General features: G+C 39.6%; 1 long non-coding RNA gene across 1 annotated transcript; it reads right to left on the bottom strand.

The window, feature by feature from the left end:
- Window positions 1-3,021: 3,021 nt before the first annotated feature.
- Window positions 3,022-8,025, bottom strand: LOC135330367 (uncharacterized). Its single transcript, XR_010392358.1, has 3 exons — window positions 7,915-8,025; window positions 4,032-4,135; window positions 3,022-3,278 (listed from the first exon to the last, which is right to left on the bottom strand). It is a non-coding gene; the product is annotated as an uncharacterized LOC135330367 (long non-coding RNA).
- Window positions 8,026-9,499: the final 1,474 nt, after the last annotated feature.

The following is a 9,499-nucleotide window of genomic DNA, read 5'->3' as shown; positions in this document are numbered from 1 at the left end:
TTGCAGGTCCAACAGGGAAGGATCAAATATATCAGGTGCCTGTGAAGTCAAGCAGTGGTTTTTTTGAACCACAGCTTCAAACACATCTGTCCAAAGTCTTGCTTTAGGTAGATGCAATATCCACAGGGGTCCCTGGTGTTGTAACAGCTCCTGGCAGAATTTTTATGCATGCATGCAAAGAGTAAAGGCACTTTACGCAAAAATCTCCTTAAGTAAAACAAGAAAGGCTTCATAATCAGGTGGCTTTTCTGTGGATTGCCCAACAAGATTTCAGCATCCCACAAGTGCTAACTCCCCTTGCAGAGATTATGCAAAGGTCTGGCCTTTTGGCCTTCGCCTCGCTGTGCTGCTAGAGCAGTTACTCTAGCTGAAATGAAAAGCACCTGGTTCTTCATGTCTTCTGAAGAGCATGCTGAGAACAAATGTACCTCCTTCTGTAACCAGGCTCCCTAGCCAGTTAGATTGCTTGTACTGTACTAATTCATATGAACATGGCAATTTAAAATATAAAGCTTTCACTAGTTGATTCAATCTAAATTGTTCTTAACTTGCTCCATCTTTTAATTTGCAAAATTGTACTTAAGGATAAGCTAAGCATTAAACAGAATTTTGCACTAAGACCACTTAAAAATGTGCTCCTTTTGGGTGTATATTCACTTACTTAACTGCTCTAGTAATCTCAAAAACACGCAACAGGTTTATTTCATCCAGGTTATGAACATGGTGGGCACCAGTAACAGCAGGCAGGACATTTCAAATCTCTCTGCTTTGCTTTTGGATGAATATCCAAATTCCTCACAAGATGTTCTTTTCAGCTACAGTTTAGATTAAATATACATAATTTATTGTAAAGTATTTGTATTACACTTTTAGCATGCTACCAGCAGTGGTTAATAGATTATATCACCACATAATACATGTAAGTCATTCAATATGTTATAATTCCAGGCTATTACTCAAACATGGTTTTGTGTTCTTTGTTTTCTTATTAGCCATACACCTTGGCTAAGAAAAAAAAAAAAAAAAAAAAAAAAAAGACTCCAAAGTGAAAATGAAGTCTCTTTGATAATATTTTCCATGCATTCTTCACACATCTGATGTTAGTTGACCGACACACCTAAATATGCTGTAAGTGAGGATGATCATGCCACATAAACTAAGGAGACTTCAGGCTTCAGTAACAAGCAGAGAATCTGTGAGTCCAGTTTTTTAGAAGCTTAGAAAATATATCGCTGTTACTACAGGGAAACAGAGCCATTCAGCTCATCTTTTTATACCAGCACCTTACAAAAACCTTAATCCAAATAATAGCACTAATACGGTAACATAAAAATACATCTAATACCTTCTAGCTAGCTTGTAAGAAATTACCACTTTAAGGCTTACCCCTGCCAAGTGTGCTGCAAGTGGATGCAGTTGCTGGAGCCCATGTTTTTTCAAGCCATTTGTGTCCAAACTATTTTTAGCTCTTGACAGTAAGGCACACACCCTGCAGCTCGAACCACTTGCCCGTCATCCTCTGGGTGGGAGTGCGACACACACAACCTAGAACCTGAAATTCCGTTTCTTTCTGAAGTGTGATCATCTCTGAGGCCTCCTGCAGGTACCTGCATGGATGTATTTTTACATGGCAACAGAATCAGAAGAAAACCAGGTATCTTCTCCGCTAGCTGAAGAAATTACTAACCCAGTCTCTGCCAGCTCCTCACCACTGTCTTTCCATTGGAGACTACTACACACAGATCTGGAGTTGAGCTACTCACATGAGGACACTCTAGCTCTTTTCGGTCCAAATGGGGCAGTCCAAATAGCTGATTTTTGTGCTCTATCCTCATTTTGACTGAAATGGTTTCATGAGCAGCTCTGAGGAAACAGTACCTGACAGCAGGGGCCACCAATAAACAGCTGAGACAGTGCAGAGAAAGGGAAATTATGATTTCTTTAGCTCAGCCAGCCAGAAATGGACATAATCAAGCACTAACACTGCAGAACTAATCAAATCTGAAGTGCCCCATTACCAAGTTGGTGGTTTCTCACCTCTCCAGGCCAAGGCAGCTGTCAGGAGCACAGTTCAACAGGCATACCTTTTGGCAAGCTTAGACATGTGGCCAAAATGCAGCTCATAATTTGTCACTGTCACAATCACAATCATAGCAGTCTGTACTGTGGTTGAATGCAGCCTTCTTTCTTGTTTATTGCAATAATAAAAGGAAAAACTGTATGAAAATGAATAAAGGGAGATTGAGCAATTCGTATTTTGGATGTAAAATGAGAGAAAACCGTATTAATTTGAACTTTGTCTTCATGCAAGTCAAAATGAGGTTTGTGGGTACCGATAATTCAAGACATGAGGGGATTAGTTCTGGAAAAGGAATTTGAATTAAATCATAGTAATCATCCAAATTGGACATAGAGGAAGGTTTAAATGTACATTTAATTATCCAAACTTCATGGATTAGATAGCAAAATTAATGTAATCACATTCAAAGGATGTGCTTTAAGTTAGCAAATTAAGCTATATTTGAAGTAGTGATAAATAGATTATAGTTCTACTCACTGAGAAAATTATAATATGCAGTAATTCTGCTCTTCGATAGTCCCTTTTAATACAGGAGAGGGATGGGAACTTGTCCACACCTGGATAAGCTGAGTCCCATGTGGAATATCAGCCACAGAGGTGACTCTTCTGACTTTCCCCTTAGTGCCTGTACAAAACCCTCCAGGAGACAGTTCAGAGCATCTCCAGTTGGGCTCCGGTTCTGAATTGTCCCTGAGAGAGACCTTTCCGCTGATTACAGAAGGAGCCTTAAGAGATTAGACCCTCAGAGCTAAACACAGGTTTTATCAATAACCTTCCTAATTTCCTTTTGTTTCTTCTGACTGCTGATTCTGTCTTACAGTCCAGCGTACTTAAACACACTCACACATCTCCCTGTGCTCTCAGAGATGCAATATTTCACAAGAGATATGATGTATTACACATTTAAAAAAGGAAGCACTCATGTGTTGGGAGATCTGATGTAGATAGACATTTAATTTAGCATATTAAATAAAGAGAAACCACAATACAAGCATCCTGTTGATATCCATTGAAACCACTCCTGGCACTACGCTTGGCTCCCTTCTATTCTTTCTTGGATGAGACTCCAATTGCAGAGTGGATGGCAACAGAAAGCTCTGCAATTTAATTTCCAATCCCACCTTGCTCAAAGAAGAAAATAACTGAGCCACAATTACTGGCAGACTTCTTATTCCTGTAGTCCTCGAACTTTGATGATCTAGAAAAAAAGAGTAAAGAAAGAGAAGAGTCAGGAAAATAAGGTCATCTACCCAGCTGATCATACATAGTCTTTTGCTTTTCTTCCTTTTATATTTCTTCTGTTTTAAATGTTTCTATCCGTAAAAAAATGGCAATACATTGTTTGAACAATGACTAATCAGAGATATGGAGTGCAATATATCCTCAATTCACATAAAGAAATTTAATTCTTATTTTTCTTTATAAAACATCTTTCTTTGCCTCTCATTTCTCTCTCTTCCTGTGCTCTGCTCCACCTTCAGGAGTTTCCTCTTAATGAAGGGTAGAATATTTCAGAAGAAGAGGTTATGTTCTGTCATTTCATTTGTCTGCGAGTCCAAAAACTTGACATTCTCTCTTGGAAATGAGTTAAAAAATACTTGCAGAGCTGGACATGCATCTGAAACCAATCTGAAGGTTCCAGAAGGTTTTTCTTTAATGCCACCAATTACTTCCTGCATTTCATTATGTCTTTGTTGCCCTTCACTTTCATGATTCCCATAGGCATCAGCAAATAAGGTTTAAATTGAAATCCATTCGCCTAAACAGATATTTTCTATCTCAATTTACTTGTGACAAGCTTAATGAAATCATATGGACAACATGTATTTGTGTACCAATTAGCTTTCAGGAATTGCCAGCTCATGGCCCCCAAAAAAGTTAGGTATTGGCTTTTGAAGTCAAAATATCTTGAAAATATAGCAATAGTCTGATCTGCAACATCATTAACTACCTGCTTCTCTTCTTTGCTTCCCTGCATTATTTGTCACGCAGCATCAGTCAGAGAATGTCAGAAAATCCAGAAACTAGGCTTCATTTCCTGCTGCCCTGAAGAAACTGTGGAAAGAACACAAAGAGCCACATGTAGTATTTGTACCACATAACGCTATATGCAAAAAATGACCATGTCCACTAATGAGCAACAAAAATCAGATTATTGATAACTGAAGTATATCTTTTTGGCATGACCTTTCTGTTTGAAGGTAAAACAAAGAATAAGGCAGAGAGAAAGAGTTAAGCTAGAGGGAAGAATACAGTTTTTACACAAGCAAATGCAGTATGCTATCTGATAATTTCCAGGAATGTATAAAGCATAGTCTGTTCTTCATATATATAATATTTCCTGATGCTTTGAAAAATATCTCATGCCTAATACAGAGGACACATTTTTCTGTGTAAGATAAAGAGATGGCTTTCCTTGACTAAAGCATGAGATGATCAGAAAGCACAATGCAGAGACCCAAGACAGTACCAATTTTTAAATATATGTACTTGCTGTATATCCACTGTTCCTAATTCATGCATTAGAGTGCTATAATAATATGCCTTTTCCAGTCACATGCCTTTTTCCACTCAGTGTTGCCAAAATTCTCATTGGCCAAAACTTATTTCTTTTCCCTTACCTATTTTGTAACTAGATAAGAATTTAAATGCCACTGATTTTTTTTTTAACTGAGTATGTTTTTAATTGATTTTTTGCTCAGGAAGGGAAAGGTCTAGACAGGCCTACATATGCATGAGTTTTCCATGCAAAATAAAATTGTTTAGAGAACAGGACTGTAATGTCAGAAGATTTTTAGAATTGTGTATATTTATGCAGTAATCCTGAGGTTGTGAGTAGGTCAAGCTGAAGAGAAAAAAGTAAAAGTGAAAGGTCAGGATACAAGCTAATTTTGCTGCAAGGTTTTCCATCATATGACAAATACTTAGTGCTGAAGAAGGAAAAGACGTTATAAATTTTTCACTTGCCATATACAATATTTCCACACAAAAAAGCTCCCACAGAATTCCATTTCAAAATATTTCCACCACCAACACAAGCAAAGGTATTGCTTGTGAATTACATAGCAGAATAGTTTTTCTTGCTGACTGTAATAGGAACATCTATGAATGACCAGTCTGCAATCAGTAATCTTTAATGACCTTTCCAAACTATAGTAATTAGTTCATTATATGCCTTATAAAAAGGAGTGGATAGATAACTGATGTGAAGATAACACATTCTGTAAATAGGAATGTATGGAACAGGTTCTAATTCCATTTATTACACAAATTTAAACTACATTCACTCATCTAACTTCAGAGGAGTTCTATAAATTCACTGTGGTGTGGCTCAGCATCCAGCCCCGAGCTTTTTGAAATAAATGGGTTCCATTTGTGCAATACAATGACCAGAATTTTCTGATATTCAGGTGACTTGAGAGTTAACAGCCTAGAGCAAAATCAGTAAGACATGGATCATAAGGGTAATGTATTTTGGCCTATGAAAATAATAGAGCACACATGCTGGAAGGGATCCCCTGGTTAATTTTTCACAGCATTTTGCATATAAAAGTACACATGCATCTCACTGGGTGAAAACTATTTGTGCATTTAGAAGTGGCACTTCAGCCTAGAAGCCTTTGTAAGCCTTCACTTTCTTTAAACTCAACAGTCCTGCTTATCTGAGTTGAGAAGCGAGCATCACCCGACCTCTGTGGCCAGGCTGCGGGGTACCAGTGCAGCCATCCTCCCAGCCGCTCTCTGCTGATGCAGGTGGGCTGGTGAGTTCGGGAGCAGTGTGTTTGTGTGTGTGTTTGTGTGTGTGCATGTGTGCAGGGGGGATGTTTTTAAACTGTTCAGAAAGTTGCTCCTATAGACTGTATAACTAAAAGTCATCATTACAGATACAGGCACAGCACTGGACACTGGCTGTTGATTCACCAAGACTCCTGGAAGGAGTAGACGTTTATAATGTGTGTGTCCTAATGATGTGAGCAAGTTAGTTAGCCTCTAGCCAGTGGAGAAAACCAGCACTCCAAGGGTGCTGGGAGCTGCTGAATCCAGTAGCCTGATGGAGGGAGGCTGCCGCAGCTCCATGTCCCGAGGCCCAGGCCAGGAGCGAGGCTGAGCAGGTATTCCCAATGGGCATGCATGCACACATACACACAGTACATACACATATACACATGTCCGGCCACATAAATCAACACAGACAGAAACCACAGCATTAACCACAGCCACGTGGGCCCCATGACTTGTGGCCCACCCTCCAGCTGCTGACACTTAGACCTCCATACACACAAGCTCAGAGCCCACTCACACAGGAAAACAGTTAGAAATGGAGTTTGATGAGAAGACAGGACAGACTGAGGTGACAGGGCACAAAGCATGGCCAGACAAGCATACTGTCCAGCAGCCTGTTTACAAGCAACTGGCCCCTTTTATCCCCTCTTCCCTGTGTTTACACATACTGATGCCTCCTCAAAACACCTTGATCCCTCCCCTTCCCTGCTTTTAGTTCTGCTCCTAAGCACCCCGTAGTAAGGCTTGTACAATCCCACAGCGCTCTTCCTTGCATCCCATAATGCATCCCATACTCCTGTAGGCAGTAGCCCCCTCAGTCCGCAAGCTGATCCGGAGAGCCCCTCTGTTGACTCTTGCTGATTTGTGTCACCCTCGGCCCACGGGGCTGACATCTCTTTGGTGACAGTCCTCGGAGAGCAGGGTCGGGGCACTCTGTTTTCTCTGGTTATGTTATTGGGTTTCCTCTGCCTGTCATTGTTCCTCTGTGCTCCTTTGCGTTCAGGGAAATGAGCCTTTAATCACTTAAGCTAATACAGGGTAGAAGCTGCTTCAAACCTGATGTGAATGGCTCAGAAAGGTCAAATGAATGATACCATAAAAGTTTTCATTCTCCCCTTTGACTGCCTAGAAAGCTTATGCAGTCACATGAATTTCAAACTTGGTGGTTATATTAAATAAGGGCAGACATATTTAATAGGGAAGAGTATGGCTATTTTCCTCTTTGAGTTAATTTAGATCCTCCTACACCAGGAGTTTAATCCACTTTTATTACCTTAAGCCAACCCATATTTGCTCAAAGGCAGTCTACATTCATGTGTCTATCCCATGTGTTTCCTCAGCTCATTGGTAAGTAAGCTGCACCCGCTCAGGTTTCCTTACATATTGGAAAAAGTTTCTCAGCAGCTAAATGAACATAGGGAAATCCAACTTACTGTAGGCAATTCAGATCAATACAAACCATCTGAATAAAGATAACAGGAGAGAAATATTATTAACGCCACTATACAAAGGAAGCTGGGGTCTATTATTCTGTACTGTTGATTTATATTAATCAACCTAATTGCAATCTGAAAACTTATAGTAATACATAATTAGGATATTTCAGGTTTGCAAATCTATCAAAATACCTTCAAATGCACAGGAATTGTATTTCAAAGCAATTTCTTTGTTGTGTGGAATTGTATTTTTTCATTACAATCTTAGGAAGTATTCCTGATGGACATTGTGGCAAACAAAATTCCTGCCAGTATTTTAAGACAACCTTCTGCATTTAGTCTTTCCAGATATAAATGAATGTAGATGATTATAAAAAACATCAATTATAAACATCATGGATTCTTTTAAGGAGAACAATATATTCTTCTACGGACTAATTGTCATGCAATTATGACCAGAAAATAATGAGAGCTTCCTACTACGCAACTTTGACCTGTGAAAGAACCTATGAGAGAGAATGTAAAGCAAGTCAATGCATGCACTCATATGCCTCGTCATACACCACAACACGTACAACATACATACAACACAAATAGATTAAAGGCAGAACTTACTTTAATTAGAGATGTGATCAGTTCCAGAGATATCAAGACCTTTTTACCAAAACTCAAAAATTCCTCAATTAGTGGCTTCATTTCATCTAACTCTCATCCAGAAAAACAGTATTCTTCTGAATATGAGTGGCTGAAGAAGAAAGAAATATATAATTGGATTTACTGTACTTTCACAGTGATGGAATGAATTCTGATTTACACCAGCAAAAGTGAAAAGAAAATAATCCTCATTGTCTTGGTGACGTTGGCATTGTCTTGGTGAGAAGCAGTCTGAAAGGGAGCAAGGAGTAGAGTAATAACTAAGCAGTGAGGATGATAATGGATTCAGCACCCAGGCTCACTTTCTGACCCCCTTTCACTTCCTGAATCAAAGAAAGATTTCTCTCGGTGCTTCTGAACCACATATTACAAAACTCCAGCCACTGTCCACCTCGTTCTTTTCATCTTTTCTTTCTGAACAAACCATTGACATGACTGTGGTTTAAAAATTATGAGTTCATCTCATATTCACTAATTACAGTGGATCCCAGCCTAAAACTGAGGGAGCACTTCCATTTGTTATTCTCATTTCAGGGACAGACCTACTGAGATTTTGAGAAAGCAGGAACCAAACAGAATAAGCTGGAAAAAATGAACCTTAAGAAGACAGGAAATTACATTTGAGCTGTTAATTGTAGGATGGCACTGAAATAATTCAAATTAAACTATGATCCTCCTTCTTCTAGAGATAAAATGTCTCTTAGATGAAGCTATTCAAAGACAGGCATAATTTCTTCCCTCACATATCCTGAAACTCTGTCCCACCCATTCTGAGAGAAAAGTACCAGAAACAGTTCTCAGACAAGCAACAAAAAACAAATGATGGTTTCCTAGCAGGAAAAAAGATTTCTGGATAGTTCATTGTTGGGCAATTTCCAGATGTCGTAGATAAATTAGATGGCAAAACTTTCTTTGACTTCTATGGCAACAGGAGCATTGAATGACAAATGGAAGGGCAGGTAAATCCGGAAAGAATACTATATCATGTCTCACTGTGGCAGAAAGAGCATTGGCATCTGCCACCCTGCCTAGGTATTGGGTCTTGTGGTGCCTTTTTAAAATGAGGATTTAATTGAAATTTAAGCTATAGTATTATATTAAAAAAAAAAATCAACTTAATTCTATTCCGTCTGTTGTGGCCCGAAGGGAGTCGTTCAGGACGACCTCCCTCCCCTTTGGACCAAAGGGCCAAGTTCGTGATGCCCTTGGACTGAATTAAGGTGAAACGACACCAGCCAACCAATTTTAAGATTTATTAACACAAAGATAAGGCATGTGGTCAAACAGGATAACCAACTAGCTAGACAAGTCCCGTGCCACACGTTTCAAACAGATTCAACAAAGGAGAGGGAAAAAGGGGTGGGGGGGAGAGAGAGAGAGAGAGAGAGAGAAGATATCACCACCTGTGGATCCAGCGTTGTCCCGTTGGTCCTTTTCCTTTGGGATTCTCAGCGCTGGGGGGGGGCTCCCGTCTGGTGGTAGGTGGGTCGTCTTCACCCTGGGTGTCTCGAGTTGGGTACCTCCGAAGAGGGACCCCGAACAAAGA

Source organism: Dromaius novaehollandiae, chromosome 1 (genome assembly GCF_036370855.1).
Source record: "Dromaius novaehollandiae isolate bDroNov1 chromosome 1, bDroNov1.hap1, whole genome shotgun sequence".
Classification (NCBI taxonomy): Eukaryota; Metazoa; Chordata; class Aves; order Casuariiformes; family Dromaiidae; genus Dromaius; species Dromaius novaehollandiae.
This window is presented reverse-complemented; position numbering and strand designations above follow the sequence as displayed.